This window comes from Colossoma macropomum, unplaced genomic scaffold (genome assembly GCF_904425465.1).
Source record: "Colossoma macropomum unplaced genomic scaffold, Colossoma_macropomum, whole genome shotgun sequence".
Taxonomy (NCBI): Eukaryota; Metazoa; Chordata; class Actinopteri; order Characiformes; family Serrasalmidae; genus Colossoma; species Colossoma macropomum.
The window spans coordinates 32,472,168-32,500,096 of record NW_023494791.1 but is presented as its reverse complement, the minus strand read 5'-3'; the positions used below and the strand labels follow the sequence as shown (position 1 = coordinate 32,500,096).

General features: G+C 39.1%; 1 protein-coding gene across 2 annotated transcripts in view; it reads left to right on the top strand.

Annotated features, from left to right (window-relative positions):
- Nucleotides 1–20,747: 20,747 nt before the first annotated feature.
- Nucleotides 20,748–27,929, top strand: part of tenm3 (teneurin transmembrane protein 3) — a 452,242-nt gene continuing 445,060 nt past the window's right edge. For both annotated transcript variants that reach the window (XM_036574879.1, XM_036574878.1), the window contains exon 1: nt 20,748–20,899. The gene's annotated coding sequence lies outside the window, so the exon portion shown is untranslated. The remainder of the gene's footprint in view (nt 20,900–27,929) is intronic.

The following is a 27,929-nucleotide window of genomic DNA, read 5'->3' as shown; positions in this document are numbered from 1 at the left end:
ACTGAAGAGACATGCTTATGAGCATGAATGCAAAATTGCATGCTCTCTTTAAGCTTACCTTCTTAAATACTCCATCTTGTATAGCTCTGCTATCTCAGATTTATGACCTGTAGAGACTAAATAACTGCACAGATGCCATTTTTCTCTTTTTTTCAAAGCAGAAAAGACACATATTGTTGCGCTCACAGTTTTGAATTCCTCTCTTTCCTCCTCACGAATAAAGGAAAGAAGGTTAGCGGTATATTTTTTTATATATATATTTTTTTTGTCATATTTTCCTGTGACTGAGCAGCTACAGCATGAATGGGGAGATATTATTGGGCAAATTGCACGGCTTTCATACGCATAAATGGGTGCTTGATGAAAGCGGTCATGCATTTTTTTTGAAGTGGCGACAGAAAGCTGGGGCCGGAGCGGGTGATAACTTCATCCCAGCCTGGGCTCCAGAGCAGGAAGAGAGAGGCTGGCATGAACGGAGGGGATTAGCATCAGCGGCGTTAGCAGAACAGCCTCGGCCTGAGCCTGGACCACCTGCCGGGACACCCGGGCCTAACGCCTCTCATCAGTTATGCTATTGTCTGCCGAATGAGAGGGGGAGAGCGAAAGCGAGAGAGTGATGCCTCCCTCTTTCCCCCGTTCTCTGGCCCCCGGATTAGCTACTGTTTTTTTTTTCTCTTTGTTTTCCACGTTTCTTTTCTCTTTCTCTCTCCTTGGTTTTCCAACGGTTGAAGGATCTATTCTTCTGTCCTGCCCCTATTGAGACTGGACATGACACAAGGCCATGAAGGGATCTCTGCAGTCTTTGTTCTGACCTTCTTGTGGTACTAGGGGCAGTAATTAGCATCTGTGTGTGTACGGCATGGTTGAGATGAGTACAGTTTCCTATATTTATTTACATTAAGCTGCAAAAAAGCACATTTTAAGAAGGGAAGATTTCCATTAGTGTAGGTTAAAGCGACGGTGGCTCTTGCACTGCTAAGTGCTACATTTCCTAACAGCTTAAATGGTAGCTAATGGTGACTCTGTGACTGAAGTGTAATTCAGTGTAAATCTGTAGTGCTCAAAAGAGCTGCATATTTATTGAAACCAGGCTCTTTCTGGAGTCAACTGTTCCTCTCATTTTCGACACTTGAGTGTTGCCTTTTTCTCTGTTTGTGCAGGGAGATCACATACTCCCCAAAAAACTAAAACAGAATAAGAAAAAAGATCCCTCCCAGAGAATCAATGAAATATTGAATCCACCCGCCTATAAATTCAAATTTTTGTATGCTCGTCCATTCCATTCCTCAATATATAATGTACATCAAGCTGCAATAATATGTTTGTTCTAGATTTTATATGCAAATTTAAAAAGTGATTTACTAGTCATATTGAAGCTTTTTGTCAAACAGTCATGGGGTGTTTGGAAAATGGGGATGGAGAACATGGCAAATAGGTTATGTAAGTCAAAACTTACAGATCTTATATATATGATCACTGGAAAGTAGGTTGATAGTGGCAACTGGATACATCTCGTTCCTTGAAGATGAACCAGTAATGTCTGTACATATGTGTGCATGTCCTTTTACGTTTGGTGGTGGTATGGTACATTGTCCAAAATCATCCAGCCATGTCTCTTTGCTCGGTTATGGGATTGCCCTGTATCATCCCGTGCAGTGGAACAGCAGGCATATTTGTCTCTGCAGGGTTACCAGCTCAAAGCCGGGCTTTAGAAATTCCGCAAATATTTTCAGTGGCGAAGCGCGGATCCCCAACGCTATTTTTGAAGCTTTTGTGGTGTTCCGGAATATTCTCTGTCTCCCCCTCTCTCTCTCCCTCTCTCTCGTTCTCCCTCCACCATTCCAGAAGCTGCGGTCGGGCCGGCTTGTTCCCGTGCCAGCCACCAATAACCATATTCCAGGAAAGAGCTCCACATGTTCAATTATATAATTACATCATCGCAGATTTAGACAGATGTCCCATAATACATTTCAAATGCAATCACCCGCACTCGATCCCCACATAATGCGTTTGGGGAAGAAAAATGATCTCCGCCGAACATGAAACAGATCATATTTGTCATGTTGGTGCTTTGGGTTGCTGTGCCATTGTTGTTGTCGTTATTATTATTAGCATTAGTTTGGATTTCCTCTTTTGTTCCTCCTCCAATCAGTCTATGCTGGTGGCGGCCTATTTGAAGAAAAATCCCACAGACTGCACTTTCACTGGAGATGTACCTGCTCATGCTAGTCGCACGGTTGAAATAATCACATAATTGTGCATCTTAGTATTCACAGAAGTCCTGGGTTTTTTTGCTGCAGGGCGGTGGCACAGGCTGGAGAACAGGGCTGGAGCTTCTGCCGCTACGAAGCTGGCCAGTTTGAGTCTGATCTCCTCTCATTGTAGCACAGACGGCACACAAATCCCTCGAGCTTTGAGCTTGATCCCGACAACTCAGAATGAGTAATTGTTTATTTTAGCAACAAAAGTTGTATCTCAGCACAGACTGAAGCCAAAGCTGCAGTTGTATTTGTATTTGGAGAAGAGATGGAGCAGAAACAGAGAAAGCCTTGGGTTTTGGAGCAGCGGTTAAGCTTTTCATTGACAGAGTCTTGGCTGCATCATGTGGGACCACACTGCTGGACGCCTTGGGGAGGAGGCCATTCTCCTCGTCATTACACTTTTGTAATGTTAGATTGTGTATAATGGCTTACATTAGGAATTGTGATATTGGGCGAATGTAACAAAACGTTGGTAGTGTTTTTTTTTCTTTCTCGTAACGTACAAGCTTTTCACAATCGTCGTTGGCAATAATTGGGTCCATCAAACTCTAGCTGGCATCAGAGCTGACTGAAATGTGATTATTAGCAAAATAATTAAAATCATAAAAAGTAATATGGAAGTGGTGCTTCATTACTTATTATTGTGTAGTTTAGTACAGTGATCATTATAAGCACAATGACATTTTGTTCTTAGTTTAATTCTTTAGAAAATACCATAATGCAATTTGTATTCTTGTTTTTTTTTGTATTAATATAAAAATCAACTGATATCACGTTTAACATCATAACAGTAGAAGAGCTTTTGGTGCTATATAGAAGCATTTCAAAAAGCTTCTGTATAGAACCATACAACACATTCTCCATCGATCTGAAGAATGATTTCAACATGCAGAGGATCATTAAAGCATGAAATGTTTCTATATAGAACTCAAGGTTCAAAACTACAAACTAGATATATTTAGACCCTATAACTGAGGTAGACCAGGGAAATAATATGCATCCAAAACAAATAAGTCTGAAACCTTTATTATATTGAAGGCCATCGTCCTGTTGATGAATGATAAGAAAGAATTGAAAACGATATGAATACAACTCATTAATATGGATACTTCTGATTCAAAGCAATTTTCCCGCTTGACAGGTGAAAGGTAGTGGTGAAGAAGTGTCACTAAATGACAGTCGCATAATTTAGTTTTGTCCTTCACTCCTCTGCTTTTTTTCCCCATATTTTGTTTTCTTAATCTCAGTAGTGGTCCCTAAAGTGGTTGCATATTGTGATTGTGTCTGACAGGAGTATGGAAATGGGGGTGAAATGTTTGAAAGGTGACCTTTTCCTCGAGACTGGCAGGCACAAAGCGGCCACCTCAGCCAAGGACCAGGCCTGAACTAGGCAAGGCAAAGTGGGAAAAAAAGAATAATATAAATAGTTTTTTTTTTCCTAGGGAACTTTCATTTAATTTAAGATTAGGTCGTCTCCTACAGCAACCGAGGAAATATACTTCTTAGCTTGTGTGTAATAGTTTCTTATCACATATACATGAAACATAACAAAATACAATAATCAAAGCAATTGGCCCCTTTCAACACTAAAATTATTGACCACTGAGAATAAGCTCCATTCCTCCCTCTGCTACCCCCCTCCCCACTGGCTGGTCATTCCCTTCAGCCGCTTGCATTACGGAAGTGAAATTGTCCTAAGTCTGCAAACCCACATCCAGTTTTTTTTTCTGGGCTTTATGTATTTGCAATTCCATTTTGTCCCCCAACCATTAGCGTACAGGGCAGTTTGCAGGAGCAGTTACCTGAGGGAGAAATTACAGCTCAGTCTGTACTTTTCAAAAACAGCTTTGTAAGCAGATGCCTCAGTGTGTAAAAGGCATTAGTGTGAAATTTCCTCTGTTGTACACCCGGACAAAAGTAATTTAGTAACGAATAAGTAGTATCTAAATATACATATATTTTTCTCTTGTAAGGTCAATATTTATGCTTGGAGCATGTTAAAAGCACATAACCCAAATTCAACCTAAATCAGATGAAAGATGATTTGTCACCTGAACGTACTAAAAAGCAATTTGAAGCAATTTTGAAGTTTTCCTCTGTTGGATAAAATTCTAAATTACCATTATTCCAACTTGCTTTCGTTAGACATTTTGTTTGATAGAGGCTAGAATTTAACACCTGAATAACTCTAAAATCTTAAATTACACTGAAGATAAAACCTAGCAACAGGTGGTATTTCTAATATTTGTGCATTATAGAGGGACAAACCACACAAAGTCAGCAAATTGCAGATAATGTCTCTCTCTAGAGTGGAAAATGTCAGTACTGCCTGCAAGGCCCTCTTTCTTACACCTCATAAAACTCAAAAAAAAAGAAGGCCTGAAACAGCGGTACACAGCCATGTATTGGATTTTACCCATAAGGCTGAACCCTGGAACAACTCTGTGTTGGGTATTATTCGTAAGATTGAAGCCCGTAACCTAATTTGGGTTTTACTCACAAGACCAAAGCCTGGAGCTGCTCTGAGTTGGATTTTAACCTTGAAGCTGAAGCCTTGAGCAGCCCATGTTGGGTTTTACTCATGAGGCTGAAGCATGGAAGCAACCCTATGTTGGATTGTACTCATAAGACTGAATCCCTGAACAGCCCGATATTGGGTTTTGCCCATAAGCTGTCCTAGCGTACTGTAGGGCTTGACTCATAATGCTAAACCTGCCCATTTTGGGTTTTACCCATAAGGCTGAACAATGGAACGTCCATATGTTGGGTTATATCCATAAGGCTGAAATGTAGAATGGCCTTGTGTTGGATTTAACCCATAAGTCTGAAGTATGGAACAGCCCTATGTGTGGGGATTTAGCTATACGGTCGAAGCCTGGAACAGCCTCTCTTGGATTTTAGCCATAAGGCTGAAGTGTAGAACAATTCCATGTTGAGTTTTACTCATAATATTGCAGTCTTGAACAGTTCCATGTTGGGATTTTTACCCATAAGGCTGAAGTTAGGAACAGCCTCTATTGGGTTTTACCCATAGGGCTAAAGTCTGGGACAGCCCCTGTTGGGCTGTAGCCATAAAGGCCTTTACACACAGAGCACAGTTTAATTGTGCTGTTTATTTGGATGTCAATAAATTAATTTAAGCATAAGTATAACTGATGATACCTTGCATACCAAACTTCATTTTCCAGATGACGGCAGTAACCCATTCTCCCTCATTCTCCCTGTTTGATTTTTGCCAACTTTTGCAGGGGACATGATCTCACTCAACTAACATTTCAGATGTTGGCATGGCCAAGATGATTGGTCAGCTGTGAATTTTTTCATCAAAAGGGTTAGTTTGTGTTTTGCTTCATCATGTGTCTCCAAAGGCAACTCAAATTGAGTTGGAGGGATTTCTGATTTCTCTATGTAAGCACTCTTAAAGTTTCCGTTTGTGAATCAGGCAGTGAAACTCTCCGTTCTCCTTTCGCTTTCTGAAATAGCCTGCTCATTTTCAACATTTGCTTGATTTGTGAGGAGCATAGAATGTCTTTTTGAATTGAAGACATTCTGTCCTTTTGTTAGTTTTGTTGTTTTTTTATTTATTTATTTATTTTTTTGGTGGTGCATATAACATAGCATGTATAGCGATGATGTGACAAAATTGTGTTTGAATATTTTTCATGTTCACATCGCATTTGGTGTGTAAGGCCTTAAGGCTGCAGTCTAGTACAGCCTCTGTAGAGTTTTACACATAATACTGAAGTGGGGAATAGCCCCGTGTTGGGTTTTACCCATAAGGCTGAAGTCTGGGACAGCCCCTATGTGGAATGACATCACCTGCTGTTCATACATGCTAACCACTATGCCCTGCATGAGCAAAGAGCTTCCAGCCATCCATTATCACATCCTGCCATACAAAGTGAGTTATTACAACGTTATTTTTTTTCCCTCTATCGCCCCTCGTCTCCACGTCAACACGTTTTAATGGGGTCCTTTTCTTTCCAAGGCCTTGTTGTGTTAGTATTGCCCTTTTGTGTTGGTGCTGTTCTGAATTAAAACCATGGTTCAGCCTCTGTTTGTTGAAACATTTTATTTCTTTCTTTTTTTCATTCTTTCTTTTTTTATTTATTTCCTGGGCTATCCGCCTCCTTCTTCCCATGAACTCGTCTTTGAGAAGGCACTGCTCTCTGTGAGGAGAATTACACAGAAACTTTATAACTGTCATTTTAAGAGAATAGAATGTGCATTCCTTCCCAAATCCTTGGTGGTCTGGCCTTACGATCGTCTCTCCTTTACACTCCACTGGCGTCTGCTGCAGCAACACATGGTAATTATTAGATGAAGAAAAAGATTACAGATCCCTTTTTTCCCCCATTTAAGTCATAACATAGTAGGTAATGGCTCACCCCATGTGAAAATGGAACATTTTACTCCTCTGTCCAACACAGCTTTTGACATAATCTTTCTTTTTTCAAATGAAGCATGGGAAATTAATTTTGAATGACAGGATTTCACATGTCAAACTGGACATGTGTGCATGTGTGTGTGTGTGTGTGTGTGTGTGTGTTTTGATTTTTTTTTTTGATAAACTGTTTCGGCAGGCAGGAAGCACAAGGCGGGCCAAGCAGATTACCTGCTTTTTAACATGTAGTTTGCTTTCACCTGTGGCTTACTTGACAGCAGCTGGTAAACTCATGTCTGTATAATCTCTGTCAGAATTACTGAAGCAAAGAGTGGCTAACATATTAAAAATTAGTTCCTTTCCAGGGGCTCCTGTGTGGGGCAACCGTCTAAGCATTGACATTATCATCAGGAGATCGCAAGTTCGATCCATGGTGATGCTACAGTTATCCGTGGCCAGGAGTCCAAGAGAGCACAATTGACCTTGCTCTCTGGGTGGGAAGGATGCCCCCCCCCCTTCTCCCCCCATCACTCAACACGATGCTAGGCGTCTGTTAGCTGACATAACAGAACTGGCGGTTGGCCAGTTCGGCTTTCCAATGACGTTCGGCTGTCCAATGACGTTGCATGAGCAGCAGTTCGAAAAAGATGCAGTGGGTGGCTTCACAGGTCTCGGAGGAAACCTGTGCTAGCCTTCGCCCTCCTAGCGTTGGTAGTATTGTGTGATGGGGGGAGTCCTAACTAGTGGGTGGGATTGGAGATGACAAAATTGTGGGGGGGGGGATTAGTTGTTTTCCCTTCTGTTTTTCTTAATTTTTTTTTATTAAAAAGTTAGTTTAGGATTTAGGATAGTATCAAACATGGCAAAGCGTTGAAATTTGATGTGACTAAATGAGTCTGGGATGGTCAAATGATTGAATAATTAATCACGATTGATCACATTCTTTTAATATTAGTTATTTGCTCAAATTTGACTCTAAATAAAAGATGTTTTCCTTTTTAAAACCAGTGCATTTTATATATGTTATATGGATAAAATAAGCTTCATCAGAATATATTTATTACTATCAGCAATTCAATAACATTACTTTCAGTGTGTGAATGCATGAACCTGAACATGTAAACATCATGATTTCCACAGAGTGAACATCCAGTGAGAGCAACAGAGACTGCATGTTTTAACTGATAAGTGTAAAAGCGGAGTTGGGCAGAGTGCTTTGAAAAATTAGTAATAGCTGAATATATAATAAACAAAAGTAGCATGTCAGTGGCAGGTTTTGCTTATACACGAAAATTCAGACTCAGTGTACTTCGATGATTAATTCACAGCATTGCAGTAGCTGGAAACAACTTTAGTTTTTAAGAGTGCCAGCAGTGGAACGTACAGTTTAAAAGCTGTATTTGAATGAGAGGGTTGCAGTCACAGAGTTATAGCAACATAAAGAGAGCAGCTGGGCTTCAGGGTGGAACTATGGATGGTTTGAAGGGTCTAACTAGGACAAAAAATAGTGCTGTTATTTATTTATTTGTTTGTTTGTTTGTTTGTTTGTTTACTCATTCATTCATTCTACTATTTCCACCTCTCACCACATTTTCTTATCTAACACTTCTGAAATTTCAGTAAGTTGATTAGTGTAATTGAAAGCCTGTTTACTCTGTGTGTTGGCGTGTGTGAGATGGAGATGGGTTTAGGATGAGAGTAAGCATTTCCTTTTGCCATTTCCTGTGTTTAGACTGGGAGCTCTCTCTAACAAACACATTTGCACACGTGTGTATACATGCATACCCACACACATCGAATGACACTTTCTCATTTCCTGCATCTCATAATTCTTTGAAGACTGGAGTCTTCCCTATTTGGGAATGAAGAGTCTGATGCCTTATCTGCTTTTAGTCTGATAGGTGTCTGTGTGTGCGTGTGTGTGTGTGTGTGTGTGTGTGTGTGTGTGTGTGTGTGTGTGTGTGTTTGCTGTGTTTCTCCCTCAGCGTTACAGTAAGTGAGTAAACTGTGTATCATGACGAATCATAAAGGAATGTAAGCGATGGCCTGGAGCAGTCGGACCCGTATAAACCCTGGCTGAACTCATTCTCTCTGTCATACAGTGTCACTGAGGCTGCATTTAAGTGTGTGTTTAAAGAGGATACACAACTTGGCTCTGTAACGGCCCGCATATGGGCTACAGACAAGCATGAAGTTCAGTGTAATACAGAACATTGTGTGAGTTTGAAGCTGGAAATAACGTGTCATGTTTACATAAAATATATCATATACAGCACTGTGCCAAACAATTTTTATTTTCTAAAAAAAAAAAAAAACATTAATATTCAAATATATTAGGACAGTCAACTGATTATATAAATATGTGCAATTATAGTCTTTGGTGTAATCATCGCATTTGTCTTAGTTGCTCAGATTTTACCTTTAAGATGCATTTTGTTATAACTACATGAGTGGACAAAATAAGCATTATCATTATGCATTTATTACTATATCACTTGAATGCATGTTGGACATGAAAAACAAAGAGAAACACAGTTTCTAGTTTTCATTGTCAATGTCCAGTGAGAGTAACAGTGGCTGCATTTTCCAACCAAACTTAAAGTACTTCAGTGCTAAACAAATTCAAAGCACTGCTATATAACTTTGGTTTTATCAAGAGAGCCATCATTGGAACTTACTGTAAATGCGTGGTATTTGTCTAATAAGGTTACAGAGTCAGTCTGCACAACATACTGTATGAGCAGCTGGGCTTTAGGGTGGAATTGCAGGTAGTTTGAAGGCTCAAAATGTGTTAACAGCGTTATTAACATGTTAACTTTGACCCCGCTAGAGTATATACAAATAATCAAATAAAATACATTGTGATTTGATCTGTAGGTGTTAGCTTAACCATTTCTGAGGAAGTCTAGTATTTATGGTTATCATCCCAAACCTAGTTTATCTAATCAGTCCTTCATTAAATTAATTCAGGTACGCTGATGATGGAGTTTAGCAGAATGGCTGGAGTTCACGGAGAAGTCAGGAACCATTTCTTTATTCTTTATTTATTGTAAACTTATGTCTGCTTCTGCTGGCTTTGTAACAGCCCACATGTGGGCTGCAGACAAGCATGGAGCACCAATTTCTTTCTTAAAGTGTAATACGGAGAAACGCATGAGCTAGACAGTGAAAATAAAACAAGATTTCAAAGCCAAAGTACTACAGCAAGGCTAAAAATGGGGCAGCCAGTCATAAAATAGATGACAGTTAAAAAGAATAATAAATAAATCAGAATGAAATAAATGTCAGAATAGAATGTGCGGAAATTTGTGATTGTGGGTTTTGTATGTGCAGAATCTTAGTGCACTCTTAAAATGGATGTGTTGGAAATATGTGGCAATATGTTTAGCTTTTTACCTCAAAAATGGAAGTTGTGTTCTTGTGGTGTGACGTAAAATTTGTTTAACTTTAAGAAAAGAGAACTATATTGTAATCTTACATTAATTATTACTCAGCCATAGCTAATTGAAACAAGCAAAATTGAAATACATCCTGTCCACACAGGCCAGAAATATCCTGCCATATTCTCAAAGGAGGCCGTGGGATCAAGTCAGTAAATTCCTGTTGCTTTGTGCCTGATACACAGTCCAGTGCACCAGTAGCTCACAGGCAAAGGAGTGGTGCCGAGGGACTGATGAATGTGAATCAGTTTGCGTTCCACGAACAATTCAGTCTTATTATGAGAAGTCATTTTACGCGAGTTGCTGAAGTGAATGAAGCGCATTGGATCGAATTGAGTTTCCAGCGCATCCCGTTTTGGACGCATTGTGGCATCTGTCTATAAGCACTGAAAGTTTGAAAGAAAACATTCATTTCAGAGATTGAGATTGTGTATAGTTTCACGGCGTGTGTGATAAGGCATTAGTCCAGACAAAGAGCCTACCTGCTCAAGTCTCAGTGCCAAAATATGGTGCGATATTAACAGCACAACATTGGATAGAGGACGAAGTCTGAGTTTACTTCATTCTCAGAGTTTTGTGCACTTTGCATTGTCAAAGGCTTTACACAGCACCACATTCAGATATTGAATATGTTTAAAAATATACTGAATGCCCCATTGATTTGAGTTGTTAACACAGGTTTATGTTGTGTTTGTACATTGTATATATTTGTTTATTTACTGGTTTATTTATTTTTCTTTGTTGCATCTTGAATCATCCTAAGTATATTCCTACATTGTTATTTTTTGTGCACGACTATGCTTTATGCAAGCTATTGAAGTAAACTATGTGTTTATTTATTGTTTTTAACAATGGTATTGTTGCGATTGTTGTTGTTGTGTCTCTGAGGATCCATGAAAGTTTTCTAGCCCAGTATAATGAGCTTTTCATTTGTTTACCTGTTTAGCTGCCACTATTCCCCTGCTTATTGGGCCTCAGGATTTTTCAGCATATCTGGCGTTTTTCTTTTCTTTACATCCCAAGATAAAAGTAATCTTCCATGTATGAGCTTCTGCAACAATAAAAAACTTCAATGGCATCAGATCCATACAGACATAATACCCCACCAAATTATTTATTACATTATGTATATTTCCTACATCTACGTAATGTACACATACATGTCACATACAGAACTGTGCAAAAGTTTCAGCGTCTAAGAAAGTTGTGTTTAAAAAAGGTATTTATCTGGGCAATACACACTTATTTGCTCAGAAAAAACACTAATATTAGAACAAATATAATTAGCATTCTAATTATTGATTTATGTGTGTCAGTGTGTTTTCTTTTATAAATATTTATTTATTATATGGCAGTTTATGACTTACTTGCTTTTTTGTTTGTTCATCGTATATATCCTAGGTATTTATTTATGTATTTATTTATTACAAAAAAATTAATGAGGGTCATGAACTGTCTGCTATAGTTTCACACACTCTACTCACTACTTCTATCCTGGGTATAGTTTATATATTGTCACTGTTATTACAAAAAAAAGAGAAAAAGAGAGGCATAACCTGCCCTTTTCCCCTTTAACTCATTAGTTGTTGGCGTGCATGCATGTCAATGTTGATCATCGTAAAATGAATCAGTATGTGGAATTGGAGCTTTTTGTGTGCTAATGGGTTTTCTACCTCTGTATAAAAGAAGCTCCATGCTGCCTTTTCACAAGAAATGGAAGTATGTGAGCACAGGGTAAAACAAATTTCACTATATTGGTGTTCATATCACTTCAACTTCATGTTTGTCAGAGTTGCCAAGACTGAAATTTGAGGATATATTTAGAAATGTTGGAGAACACTAAATACACAACATTGTGTTAGTCCATGCTGAATAAAGAATATTTTTTTTTTGTAGGAAAATTCCTTCACAGCTTTTGGAGTACGATAACGTCAGCTAACGTTGAGAAAGCGATGAACATGGACACATTGGACATTTTAAAATACCGATAACCAAAAAGCTAGATGAGCCATGTTAGCTTGAGACATGTAAAACAGCGTGCTAACAAGAAACTAGTTGACCAAAACGTAAATACACACATACCGGCACATGGTCCATTTTGCCTCTGTAGATTTATTTCACAACCATCTACTCCATGCAGAGCACTAGCTCTCTCAAATGCTGACAGTGTTTGAGGGGAAAAATAAAAATAGTTCCAATGAAAGCAGTGAAATGCTAAAACAGATACTTCCCCTCCATATTACAAATTTTATTCCTTCGTCCCTACGAGTTGTACAAACCCATTTTTTCTCTCCATCTTCGGCTGAGAAGCCCATTGAAACTCAGGTTAAGTTGTTTTTGCTTGAAGCTTGACCAATTAGTCATACTATACACTCTTTCCCCGGCCATTGTTGTTATTTTTTTTGTTTGTATGTGCACACAATCACAATGCAGTTCATATCGCAATGGAAACACGTATTGTTGATCAGTGGAAATATATAAGGTCCTTAAAGTGTGAAGTATTTTACTATCCATGTTTTCACTTGGTAGCTTATGACACAAACAACATAAGTCTGAGTTGTCAGCTTTGTTAGATCATGTTCTCTATATATCAAGTAAATGTGACAACAGCACTGACAAATCACAGTATTCATGGAGAAGACCAAATTAAATAACATGATTTGCCCACTTTTTTTCATCAGCATTAAAGCAGTAAAGACGTTATTCCTTATATAAAGTTAACATATCTGAGATTCTAATGACAGTTACAGTATAGTTTTTTTGTCAGGTGTGTCTGTGCCCTGTTCCCCCCTTTCAAAGAGCACCCAAGCTCACGCGCCACATACAGAGGTCTCCTGCTCCCTGCTCTAAATACACACTGGCTGAAGATCAGAGGCATCCTGCAGTCAGATAGATTGAGAGAGAGAGGGAGAGAGAGAGAGAGAGAGAGAGAGAGAGAGAGGGAGATGACATTGGCTTGTCCTAAGTGTTCACTAGTGTGAGAGATGCTCCAGTATGGGAGGAGCTTTTACTGCTTCACAGCACACACTCATGTCAATGCACCGTCACACCTTACATATGCCACAATGTCATACACACACATACACATACACACATGCACACACAGCAGTGTTATAGTAACGAGGAGAGATTGGCCAGATGTCATGGACACTGACAGGGTCGAGAGTAGAATGCAAGGGAACATGAAGATGAAGAGAGTGCTAATAGACAGAGGGTTGTTTAGATTGCTTGGATAGGAATGATGTAGCTGTTACTGTCATATTAAAAAAAATCATAACACCATTATACGTCTTGTATGATGAATGGACCAGTAGAGGGGGACCAAAATTTCTTGGAATTACTTCTTAAATTCAAGTTACATTAATGTGAATTAAAGGTTCCATATAATGGAAAATCAAATTTCCCTTGATTTTCTAAAATAAGAGATATTGCTGTGATATTATCCTAACCTTGCACCTATGCAAACATAACCTAACCTATGTAGACATTTTTAAAGTTTAGAACGTCCTTTCCAAACCTGTATATGGAAACTAAGATGCCAAAGCAGCCCATTTAGAATTCACTGTTCATTAAACCAATTCATTAATCTGCCTTTTAAGCTGACAACAGTTTAGACTTGCCCACTCATGCTGAAGTTCTAAGCAGTGCTTCAGCCAGGACTGCTTTTTTACTAAGGCGAGTTAGAGGTTACGTATATCAATCTTAAAGGTACAGTAATAGAAATCGACCTGTTTAATTCTAAGGGATAAAGAGAGGCTGGAAAATGGTCATGTAAAAATGAAATATGACCATTTTGATACATAAAACCACACAAGTGTTATAAGTGGACCTCAAGGGAAATAGTAAAATAGAAGAAGAATGTAAGATATGGATATGATGAGTTTTTCATTGGCAAAGTAATAACTTTAGAGATAAAAAGTTTTCTTTCAGTGGTAATGATATATACACTGCCTCACAGAAGATCACGGACACTTAGCTTTTCAAAATGTTTTAATACAAATAAGCCGTACAGATGTTTGCTTTATTGGCTTACAGTAACAACATATTTAAGGAAAACATATTAGAGGCAAACAGTAGTACACGTGTAGATAGGGCTCTTTGTGCCAATATTAGTGAGAATGCTACCTTGGGAATAAAGCCAAACACTGTGCATTTTATCTCCCTGTTGTGATGTCAGCACTCATCAGCACTCAGACCTTTGAGGCACATTCTAAACCACATTTGTGCCAAAACACATTCAGGATGTGCTTTTAACAGTAGTTTAGAAAAGAAAACTGTCAAATCATTATTTTGGCAAATGTTGCTCTTCATAACAAGAATGAACATGAAGCTGAGTGTTGAACATACATGTACCTGAAGGATTAATACATTGCTGCTCTTGATAAAATCTTTGGAGGTGCTTTTTCTTACAACTCCATTTCCCAAAAAGTTGGGATGCTGTGCAAATGTAAATGACAACAAAATGCAGTGATGTGCAAATAATTTAAACCCTGTATTTATTTGAAAATAGTACGAAGACAACATATCAAATGCTAAAACTGAGAAATTTTCTTGTTTTTTGAAAAATATATGCACATTTTGAATTTGATGCCAACAACACGTTCCAAAAAAGTTGGGACGGGGGCATGTTTACCACTCTGTTTCATAACCTCTTCTTTTAAGAACACTCTGTAAGCGTTTGGGAACTGAGGAGACCAATTGCTGTAGTTTTGAAAGTGAAATGTTTTCCTGTTCTTGTTTTTTGATTTTGAACTGTGCACTGATAACAAGCTGAGTGTTCTTTAGCCCAGAGGACACAGCATCCATGATGTTCAAAAAAGAAATTCGGATGTTGATTCATTGGACCTCAGAGCACTTTACTACTTCACCTCAGTCCAATTCTCGGGTCCAGAGAAGGTGGCAGCATTTCTGGATCCTGTTTATATATGATTTCTTCTTTGTGTTTTAGAGTTTTAACTTGCATTTGTGGATGCAGCGACAAACAGTGTTCTTCTGAAGTGCAGTGCAGTGATTTCCACTACAGAATCATGTCTGTTTTTAATGCAGTGCTGCCTGAGGGCCCAAAGATCATGCCCAGCAAATACTGATTTTGACCTTTTCCCTTGCATACAGAGATTTAACCAGATTCCTTGAATCTTTTAATATCATTATGTACCATAGATGATGGGAAGCAAAAGTTTTGTTACTATTTTACGTTGAGAAACATTATTCTTGATTTGTTGCACTATTTGCCCATGCAGTCTTTCACAGAGTCGTGAACCCCTCCCCATCTTTGCTTCTGAAAGATTCAGCCTCTCTAAGATGCTCTTTTTATACCCAGTCATGTTACTGACCTGCTGACAAATAACCACCAGGTGTTTTTTAGCATTACACAACTTTACCAGCCTTTTGTTGCCCTCATCCCAACTTTTTTGGAACGTGTTGCTGGCATCAAATTCAAAATGTGCATATATTTTTCAAAAAACAATTCAATTTCTCAGTTTCAACATTTGATATGTTGTCTTTGTACTATTTTTCAGTGAAATATAGGGTTTAAATGATTTGCACACCATTGCATTTTGTTTTTATTTACATTTTGCACAGCGTCCCAACTTTTTGGAAAGGAGGTTGTAGTTTATGTTCAACAATTTGCTTTATTTAGTATAGCTCCACATATATTTATCATTTTCTATCTAAAATGACAAATATAAGTGGATTTATACCTAAGGTAAATGTCTAACAGTGTACATTTATGTGTATTCAGTGTGTCTTTTTCTTTTATTTATAATCAAATTCAGATTTTTATTGTTTTAATGAAAAAATGTAGTCCCATATGGAAAATGACTGGAATTAATATGATAAAAGTGAGAAAATCCCACTTTTTTAGCCATATAGATTTATTAGTTTAAAAAATTCCTTCAGATTTGTGCTCAGGTAAGCTTAGAGAATACACAGACCAAAGGGAATTGAACATTTTAGATATGAGCATTGATCTATGTGAAAAAAAAGAAAGTTTCAAAAGAAGGCAAGGTACCTCTGTACTTTTGTGGATAAAACTTTGCTTGTACTGTGTGTATTGGTTCCATTGGTTAATAATAACACCAATTATACGGCTCAACACTGTAAGAGTCGATTCAGGGCTGTGTGTGTGTGTGTGCGTGTGCGTGTGTGTGTGTGCTGGTCCGTTCAGGTGGAGTGGGCAGAGTGTGTGTGTGTGTGTGTGTGTGTGTGTGTGTGTGTGTGTGTGTGTGTATGAGTGTCCCTCTCGGCAAGAAAGAAAGTTTTGCATGTTTAGACACTGGGGGACGGGCTAGGAGTGGATGTAGTGAGGCATGCAGCTTTGTCAGAATCTGTCACTGCCAACGTCTGTGGACCACCCAGGGGCTACACACACACACACACACACACACACACATATCCCTTCAGTCCAGTGCCCCACATCCACATGTACGGATGTGCCAGGCTGTCCATATTTTTTTCTCATTTAGCTTCTAGCAAAAAAAAGTTTAAAAAAACCTGCTTTATCTGCTTCATAATGTCTACACTCTTAAAAATAAAGGTTCTTAAATGGTTCTCATTTATATCCCATGTTTACAAACATGCTTCTTCAGAGATATTGAAAGGTTCTTTAGGGAACCAAAAGTGGTTCTTCTATAACATTGGAGCTTATCTTGAATATTTGAAATCTGTATGTGTTTATTTATATATGTGTGTAAGTTTGTAGGTATGTAATTATCTATTATTTTATTTATTGATGTGTCTGCTCTAAATCCACTTACACATACCTAATTATACTCACTTTGCAAAGAAAAATGCAGTTAAGGTTCTTTACTGACAATATCCACAATATGCTCAGAAAAGTGTGTTGTGACATCATCATCATATTGCGCACTTCTATATTGCACTGTGTATGCATGCCAAGTTCATCCTAGTGGGGAAGCATTTATATTTTGCAAACATTTAAGAATTTGTTGAAAAAAGTTAAGACAAGCCAGCCTCGCAGGTTTACACAGAGTGTGCTCATCCCCAGCATTAAAGTTATTGGGTACTGGGTAAAATTTTGACAGTGTCCATATTTTCACTTAGGTATGTCTCTGTAATTACAATGTATAGTAGTCATCGTTACACCCAATACGTGTGAAAACCTGAGAACGTTTAGTACGTATATAAATTTAATACAAAGATATGTTTGATGGAAGAATGAGAAAGGTTATAACTATGTTTGAAATGAGAAGGAAAGAAATTAATTTAAAAATACATTAGAAATGTTCACAAAAGGGGTAGCAGGTTCAGGGCCGTTTTGTAGGGGCAATATTATTTAACTTCTAAAAGAAGCGCTCAGACATAAAGTCAGCTTGGGTCAGCTTGGTAATTTTGTTATTTGCAGAAGGTTACTTTGTTTCTGCTTGCATCATATGCACCGCTGTGTGAAGGCAAGTGACTCCTTAACATTTTTCCGTCAGAAGCAGAGCTGCCACTTGCCCTGAATTCAACACACATTGCATATCGTTATATTGTCTAGTTTTGTCCCGTTTGGTGTCAGTGCAATTAATAATTTAGACCATTTATAGAGTAAGGCTGCAGTGAATCCAGGCTCAAAAGAAAGGACAAAAGGCTTCATGCATTCATTTAACTTAGTTCACCGTAACAGAGCCTCCAGTGTTGACATTTAGGCCTCGCACTTAGCAGGGAATCATTTAAAAGGCGGAGGTTTATTTCACTCTTGCTGCCTGGTCATGTTTCTGTATTACAGGGTTATAGATACTTTTTTTTATTGAAATGCGACCACAGCAGATGAGGTCTTCAAATCTTGCCTATGTGAAATGTGTGAAAATTAAGTGTGCACCACCATAGAAAACTGCCATGGAAACAGTGGTTAGGTAAAATCGCTCAAGTCAGGCCAAAACTAATTCACTGCACTCCTGGCTACTTAAGTAGAAAGAGGGAGAACATGTCTGGCCTTTGGAGCTGGGAAATTCGCTTGACGGCTTCAGGGGCCATGACACCAAGCCTTGTTAAAATTTTATTGTAGCATGGTGGAGATCTGTCTGGTTACCTCATTACACAAGCTGCCAAAATAATGGGAACTATCGCAGCCAAAAGGAGGGAGAAAAACAAACACAAAGACTTTGAGGTTTACTTCAATACCAACTTTGAGTTACAGCACTGACCACTTAGACTTAGCTCGCCCTGTAGGGTGATTCAGCTCGGGAGTTTTTTATTTATTTATTTATTTATTTTTCTCTTTTCCCAGTCTGCTCAGGTGTGTGCTGACCTTCAAATTAGAAAGAATACTTTTTCTGCCCAGGGATGCCATGCCCATCCTTTGATGCTGTCAGCTTTGTGAGATGTTCTCACTTTTAACCCTACAAAAGGCCCACATGTTGGACAGTTCTTGCAAGTCTGTATGTGTTTCTTTTGGTGGAAAAATGTTTATTAACACTTTTTTATTGATCGTTGTGTTCTATTTTGATGTTTATTTGTTTTCTGCTGTTTACCTACCTACCGCAGATAGTGCTCGTCGATGTTTCTGGTCATCATCAGAGATTGGAAAAGTAATCTAGTCACTTTGTGCCAGCTTCATGTTGTACACTTATTAATGCTGGATAATCTTGTAGATACCCTACTTGCAAAAATATGAACAGTACAAAACTAATGATGAGCCAGAAGAACCCTGTGATTGGACATCCTGAACAAAAAAAATTAAATACAGTTATCTGTTCTTGAAGTGCACATTCGGTTTCTACCAGGTTGCAAAAAAGATTCATTGGAGCAATGCCATAGAAGAACCACTTTTAGTTCCCCTAAGAACTGTTCAATGGATGGTTCTTCATAATATGGTCCTCCTCATAACAGTTTTATACCGATTAAAGGTTTCTCTTAGAACCACACATACATGCCAAGAATCCTTTAGGAACCTTTGTTTTTTCTTCATCTAGTATATAGACTGCTGAACACAATTACATTGAAGGCCTAGCAGGTAGCGGGGACAGTATGGTCAATTACACTGGGGCATATTGCGCACAGTAAGCAAGCAGTTTACATAGTCTGTTGTTATTGTTCATTTAAGGTAATTTTCATATGGGAGGGTCCATGACCCATTTTTAATTCATTGTTTTCGTGATGTCATGAAAAGCAGTGCATTTACATATATGTTTAGCCTATAGGAGTTCAGCCTACCCACTCATGTTGAAGTTAGAAGTAGTGTTTCAGGCCAGGCAGCTTTTTGACTGAAGCACAATACACGGCAGAACAGAGGTCATGTACATATATCAGTATATATGTGCATATATCATGTACATATAATGCACAGTAACAAAACAGCCTATTTAAATCTAATGGATATGGAGAGGTTGGAAAATGGTCATGTAAAAATGAATTAAATGCCCACAAAGAGTTGGACCACAAAAAAAAACAAACAAAAAAAACAAAAAACAAATATACAACACAAATGTAGGATACATACCCTTTAATTACACTTGGAAACATACTCTTAGGAATATGCACAGCTTTTGTAAGTGTATTTTAGTTTTATTAGAAATTTTTAAATAATTCACCAAACTTAAAATAAAAATTATTACAAATTAAAGAAAAAAAAATCAGTAAGTTAAAACACATTAGGTTAAAAAAGTGAATTAAAAGCAAACAAAAAATCGTGCAGTAAAAATAAATAAAATAAATGCAGCAAAAAAAAAAAAAACATATAGCCACGTCGGAAATTTAAAGGCACCTATTTCAAGGTAGAACAATCTGCAAGTATGTTGGAGAAAGTTTAGTTATTGTCTGCTTGAAGGAATAGTGTAGTCTAAGCCAATAAATAAATAAATGTATTCATTCATCATTCAAAAGTGCGTAACGTTATATGTTTTCTTGTCTGCCTCATATTTCAGCTTTTCCCAATAAATAAATAAAAAAATAAAAAAATACATAAATAAATAAATAATCTGTTGAAGATTTGGAGTAGCTTCATGAGGAAAGAGCAAGGGTAAAAGCCAGAAACGCTCACGGGCACAGTTACCCCTGAACTCTTCAACGCTGGAGTCACCCGAGCGCCTGAGTACTTCACTAACGTTTAACCTTATTCCAGTGAAGGGTATGCAGCCGGTGTGTGCAAGCGGAGCTTCTGAACACCGCACACAAACCCAACTATCAGAACTCCACAGCCTGCCCGACACAAAAACACGTTAACTACGACACGCATTATTGAAAAAGGCTTTTAATATGTAGGTCTATCTTTCTGCCTTAAGGCTTCAGATCCGATCAGCGAATCTCGCGCTCGAACTCTCCTCATTGCTAGCAGGTTAGCAGACAGCTGTGCGTCTATGTGCGCGCTCGAGTGTGTGTGTGCGTGCGTTCACAGCCGCTGTGTATACTTGTGCGTGCATATGTGTGTATGTGTATGTGCATGCGCTCGGGCGGTAGAGTGAGAAAGCGAGCACGCGCGCGCTTAGAGCGCCCCTGCGCGCGTTTTCGGTTGTCCGTCTAGCGCTTTTGGTACGATCCTTTTGCACGTGCGTCGTGTGTGTGCGCGAGTGTGTGTGCTCTTCTCTTTCAGCATCTCCTCCCCTCTCTCTCTCTCTCTCTCTCTCTCTCTCTCTCTCTCTCTCCCTCTCTCTCTCTCTCTCTCTCTCTCTCTCCCTCTCTCTCCTCCTCCTCATCCTGCTGCAGGAGCGCTGGAGCGCAGGCAGAATCGCGCGCGCCGATCGCTGCGGTCTCTGTTTGTGTTTTTGTTTTGTTGTTTGGTTGGAGACTCCGCGTGCGTGCTGAAGTTTCTCTCCGTTTTCCACCCTGCTTTTTAACACAGAGGACGATGGAGCAGTAAGCAACAGCAGCAGGTAGGAGCCCGGTGTGTGTGTGTGTGTGTGTGTGTGTGCACGTGCGCGCGTGCGTGTGCTTTTATCCACGGCTCCACTCGGCTGGTTTCAGTATGAGTGAGGTGTATTGTGTTGCTGTGAGCTGAACTGAACGGTGGAAGTTATGAGGCTGGCTGCTTTGTTGTGCTTTTACTCCGACAGATGAACTCGTGCTCTAGCTGTAGGGTTTACTGCGCTAGACTAGCAGCAACTCTGCTAAAGTCCTGATTAGGACGATGTAGTCTGTAGTTTTAGAGTGTGTGTGCGTAAGAGAGAGAGAGAAAGAGAAAAGGGGCAGCCGGCGTGTGATAAACAGTAATAAGTTTCCAGTCACTAAGCTATAACCGAGTTATAACAGTTATTCCAATCACTCCTACAGGTTAATATGCCAGCTATCTCGCTGTAACTTTATAAACAAGTTTACCTGCCCAAAAGAGTAAAATAACCAGGGCGAAAAGCTGTCTCTTTCTCTGCTCAGAAAAGCTGAAAGGAGTGAAAGTGATCTGCGTGAATGTAAACTGTGTTGCTGCTGAAACAGTGCGAGCTTTCCCTCACAGATTTTTCAGCAGCTACTTAATCATTTAGCTACTTATTTGAAATCGAAATGAGCAAATCATTGTTTACCTGATGCAAGTTCATAAGAGCTTCAAAGGAGCTTCTAAATTTATAAGGACTTTATATTTTCAGAACTGATAGAAACTAAACAAAGTGTTATTAAAATGTTATTAAAAATATACTTATGAAGATTTGAAGACTGCTGTTTTGATTACCAGACTGGCATTCTCTTTGTTAAAGCTGTATGCGACTGTAGCTTAGAATGAGGCTGCAACTAACCTGCCACAGTTTATTCTAACCTAATGTAATCTGGGCACTTGCAGACTAGGAGTTTTGCTCATAATTCATAATACAAGGAATATGTTTTACATTCCTTTGAGCGTTTTGGCATGCTTTTTGCGATTTATCAGTTGCAGTTCTTTCTGAAACAGCATTGATCCTAGCTTTGCCCCTAAAACCCCACAAACCCCTCTCGCATGAGTGTGTTAAGACATGGATCATACCGAATGTGTTCTGGAGGTAGAAGTACAGCCGCATAACTCTGGGTTGTATGAACAAAGTGCGATTATTGTAAAGCCCACACAGAGAGCAGAGTGTATGGCAGCAATGGTATCAGCATGTACTGTAATTGCACTGGAAGCTGGAGCTGATGATAGTGACTGGTAAAAGATTTCTGGAACATCCAAAGCAAGCTTTTGTTTCAACTTTTACGCACAGGCCTGTGGAAAGATCGTGTAGCGGAAAAGAAATCATTTGTTTAAGTTTTCGTAAATATTTTTATTTTCTCTCTCTTAGTTCTTGTTAAATTCCTTACTTAGTTTAAAATGAGAGAACATTTATATCATTCTGTTTCTTAACATAACCTTTTTTTTTTTGTCTTTTTCTTGGGCAGGACAATTCAGCAGTTCCAGGAAAATAATAATAATTATGAATTATGCGCCAAAATCCAAATATACAAGCCTACAATAGCCTAGTGTTATTGCTTAGCGAGGGCATAATCTTTGCAGAACAACATATAATTTAGATGAATGTATTTGCACTGAGAGACAAATGGATTAGAAGGGATGTAGTAGTATGCAGTGGGGGGAGGTGTTTGTGTGTGTATATGTGTGTGTGTGTCTGTGGGTCAAATAAATCTTATGTGTGGTCGTAATCAATTTGTGATGTTGCCTTGCGCTATGTCCCAATCCATGTATAGGCAAGAAAGGGAAAAGAAATCTGATTTTATTATTTCGCATTAACTCTGGAATGATTGATAGGACAGCACTGAAACTCTGAAGTGTCATTTATATCATGACAGGAGCAGCAATTTTTTTTAAAGGGCTGCTCGACAGGCCTCGGTGTGTGAGGTAAGGAGTGTGAACGGGGTAATTCCGAATTTCGCATCATTCGAAGCGGCATGGAGGCATCATATATTACAGTAATGATGTTAATACAGTCTCATACAGTGGCCCAGGCTTGCTCTAAAAGCAGAGGGCAGATGCTCTTGGGCAGGGGGCAGTCAGGCTAATGGAAGTTGCTTTTTTTCCCCGGATTGATTGACAGCCCGAATCTGAAGTGTGCAGATGTTTGGAAAGCATTTGATGTGTCTTGGCTCAGTACACCTGCTCTCTCTCTCTCTCGCTCTCTCTCTCTCTCTCACACACACACACACACATATATATTATATATTATATATGTGTAGTCCTGGTAACCAACGGCAAATTATTCTTTGTCAAAAAAGTGTTAATCAGTGTCAGTAAGATGTGAGAAAACTGATTTGTGTACTTTGATTTTCCGCACAACACAGAAGCGATAATGTAAAAACACAATTACTATTAATCTTCTTCAAAAAATTAGGAGGAAGTAGGAAATGAGGAAACAAGCAGTGTTGTTTTTGACACTGCCAGGAGTTTCATTGCACTTTTCTACATGATGATGTGGGTTGATTCACCTTAACTAAATCCAGCGTATGAGCAGTGTTGAAGCTTTAACTGCAAACACACACACGCGCGCACACACACGCACACACAGGGTTTGGTATGGTGTGTAGTGTTCGGAACAGGCTCATTGCAGCCCAGCCATGCTGAAAGAGGGAGCCGCTTGTATTCTGGCCACCAAACAGCAGCCGCCTGAAAGCGCACTGGCGTGAATACACATGCCAAGTGATAGGCTTGCAGCTGGAGAAAGAGCGGCACCTTTCCTCACTTGCCGTTCTTTTGTGTCCATGTGTGTGCGCGTGCTCCTGGTCGTCTGTGTTTAAAACACGAAATTACACCTTGGTTCTAAGCATGTCAAGGCCCATTGCCACTTTGTGATACATTATGAAGTGTGTCGTAAGACAGATGGATCAAAGGTGAATGTTTTTTAACCTTTAATCTATTGGTGTGAAATGAAACCTATCAAATTTCTTTTAATTTTTATCTTTTTTTTTATTTCAGTAGTGTATTATTTGTGTATTAGCTTTTTTCAGAAGGGTTAGAAGGTTATAAGTTAACTTGTTGTCAGCATTAAGCTTTTTGGATAACCTAAAAACATTGGTCTTTCTCCAAAAGCACCTCGGACCATTTGCATTAGTGAAACTTACCTTTATTGCAAATGTATACACAAACTACCAGTACAGTGTAAAACTGGGAAAACACTGGGAAACATTTGAACTCACAAGCTCGCAAGAATACATACATACATACATATATACACACACATGTATAGGCGTTGGACATTTAATATTGGGTTACTGCAGAAGAGTAGAACGTTTACGCAGAGCAAGTGTGCAAAAATGTATTTTATTCATTATACTCTACATTGTACTCTACATGTAATGCTGATCTAGGTGGATTTCTTAGTTTTGTAAATGTGTGTTTTGATGTTTTATTTTTTAGTTTTATCTGACTAAATGGACAGCCAAGGGGTACACACTGAAAAATGCAATGTGAGAAATGAATTTGAAATGTTTGTGTGTTTTGGACTGATCTAAAACATTGCTTTTGTTCGTCTAACCTATTATATTATGCCAGTTAAAAAGCTTACCACATGAAGCACATTTTTTAGTTGACCTGGCCATACATTTTTACAGTGTATACATTTAAGGTTTCATCGTAGACTTACCGACCCCGTATGGTTGCATGAACTGTTATTCTGTGGACACATGCATGTTTATATTATACGGATACACTGTTATTAAAAGAACACACACACCGCAGAGTGTACACTCACATGGAGATGGAGATGAAGTGTCTCACTCGAGTGCGTCCCACCCTCCTCTTCCTCTGAACACCTGCTGAATGAGCCAGAGCCCACTGATTCAGTTCAGCTTGCCTTTATTCTCATTATAACAGAACAGCAGAACCGGAAGCTCTCTCGCTGTTCTTAGTGATGCGTAATCGTCGATCAGTTGCCACTTTAAGTGCTTGCACACTCGTCCTGTGTGCGTTTTTGGCTCGCATATGCTGATATTTCAAGAGAGGAAGTGGATTCTGCCTTTAAAACTTGCCCCCCTGATCTGCCCCCCTTTGACCCTCCTTCTTCTTAATTGCAGAGAAGCCTTTTATTTCAATTTTGTCATTCCAGTTCATGCTCAACTCGCCAGAACACTGTGATGGAGAAACACTTCAAAGGGGGATTATACACGCATGGTAGAGTGCACACACACAAACACACACACGTGCACACACTCTACACTCTAACACATTTTAAGGTTTTAGTTGTTGGCTTAGCTGTGTTGGGAAGGGGTGTGTATGTGTGCTGGGGTGGGGAGGTGGGGGGGTGTCTGTAATCAGTCCGCAGCCTCTCGCTTTCCTTTTTTTTCCCTTTCTGTTCTGTGCCAAAGAGCGGCAAATTACCTTTCCCTCTGAGTCGCTATGAAAAATTCATGGTCTCCTCCCTTTCCAAGCTCTAAAGGGTGCCATTATGTCAACGTCTGAAAATACTTTATTTCACGTAGGCGCCTTTTGTGATGGTCTACGATAAACAAATATGACTGGAAGGGTGGAAGTCTCGCTTGCAGGCCAGCAACACGTCTCTGATATCTGCGGAAAGAAATATGCTCCGGAGTTAGTGGCGGAAAAAGTTGGATGGATCTGCGGCGTTAGGAGCGAGCTTATGTCTTTTTTGTGAAATATGTGCTGTGACCAGAGAGGAAGACAAAGCTGGTGTGAATTCTGTCGAGTGTGAAACAGGGGGAAAATCACTGGCGGCTTCCAACCGCTCTCTACCTCCAACCTCCGCTGTGGTCTATTTTTCCTTCTTCTTCCTGCTTTTATGGCATCCTGAAATAAACAGATGCCTCTTTCTTTGTGTACGGCGAAGACATTGGCACGGCGAGATGTTCGTGGATAGCGTTTCTAATTGATAACAATATTTGCGTTAAGGGTGTGTATATTTTTATGTGGTGATATAGAATGTGCTGGAGGCCGTTCTACAAAGCACACAGCTCACTCTGCCAATAGCACTTACACTCTGCCAAGTAAATGTCGGTTAGCCTATAAAGAATGCGAATGAGTAGTCAGTCCTAGTTGACTCATTGAACAGTAAGGCTGTTTATCTGGGTGTGTATTTATCTCTTTGGGGGGACTAGAACCCCCCAGATTATGAAGTCATGAACATTTAGTAATTGTGGGGACATTAGTCTGTTCTCTATGAGGGAAAATGCGAAGTTGACCTTTTGGTTGAGGTTATGTTTAAAGTTGGATTTGGTTGTGAACAGCAACATTTACATACACACACTTAAACCAGTACATGCTAGAACAACAGCACTTGCACAGACTCAGAGAGACCATGGAAATGGCGCAGACACACACCAATACACCTAAGGTATTATGTAGTATGCATTTTGTGTATTTTAGCAGCTGTGTGTTGCTTACTTTGCCTCCCTCCGCTTGGCCTCCATGCTCACTTCCTGCTGCTGAGAGGAAATGATGTATGCAATTGCACACTTATGATGTCATTTGTGTTCACCATTGCCCTGTATATGAGTAGCATAATAATACACCATTGACCCAAAACTAAACTATCACGCATCAATAATTTTCCATTTAAACGAAGAGGAATTTCCTGTCATAACAGCTGAGTTTTTTGTGGTCAAGTCTTTCAGTTTTGAATGTTTCGATTCATTCATTCTTTAATCTCTAAACACTTACAAAGATTATTTTGCTTAAATTTGTTCATTATTCACTAAACATTCACTAAAACAGGTTTTCATGGTTTTTTACCAAAATGGTCCATGTTTGACTGCTTCATTTTTATTAAAATACTTTGTTTTGATGCTTTATTTTACTAACATTTTATGTCTTTTCTTGCTTTTTTCCCCCTCTTTGTAAAAGCCCATGTCCCTATAGAGTTCTGCATGGTGCCCCACAGATTCTCTGCAGATTGAGTGATTATGTGAAAGCTCTGTGTGTGTCTATGTGTGTGTGAGTTTGTGTATGTGTGTTAGCATGCTGCATGTGTTTGGCTCAGCATCCTGCACTGAGTCCTGGCTGAGGATTGGCTGCCTTCGCTCCGGCTGTCAAACACACTCATAGGGGAGGCTAGGTCACCCGCACCGCTCACACACACCACGTGACACACTCTACCTGTTAAAAACATGGACGCCCCACCACGCCATTGGTGTGAGTGTGTGAGCACACGCTGCCGGCCAGTTCTTGTGCCCTGTGAAAGAGCGGAATCCCACCATGGCCTGTTAACACTCACACTTTGCAGCTATTGGATCTCCAGAGGGGAGGTAATCCACCGTTTATTGTGCTTGCTTGCTTGCTTTATTTGTTTATTTCTGTATTGATTTTTTTTATTTATATACTTAATTTTTATATACTTATTTATTCATTGTTTCATTTTGCATTTTTGCTTTTTAACTATGATTTTGTCATTCAGCTAATTTTATTTATTTGTTTAATATATATTTTTTTTTAATTCTTTGTCAACTAAGAATCTGTCAGTAAAACTTCTTGGTTTGTTTGTGTAAGCATTTTTTTTTTTGGACAAAGAAGGTTCTGTGAATTGACGAATTGCATTCATTTATTTATTTTCTTGTTTATTTATCAGGCGATTAATTGCATTTGCTTATGTCTTTCTTTATCTTATTCATTTTTTCCCCTAATTCTTCTTATGCCTTAATGTTTTTCACACATACCTGTTTGAGGGCATCGTTTCTTCACACTTCCTTCGTGTTTTTTCATGGGTCCTGCAGAAATATTGATGTGAACTGTATTGGTTGCAAGTTGCGGCGGCTCTTCCTACGTTTTTCTTGCTTGGCAACAGTCAGGGCGCTTTTGCAGGTTCCTCCGGCATGCATTATTGAGGTGAAAATACATATTTGACGAAGTGGGGAGTCATAGTTCAAGCCTGTGACAGATGCTGGGATATTTTATACCTCATTGTGCCCGTTTTGTTCACAGGCATCAGCACGGGTCTTGTTGGTGATTCATATTTTATGAACAGGACTGTAAATAAAATGAGGAAGGCTGTGTATGTGTGCGGT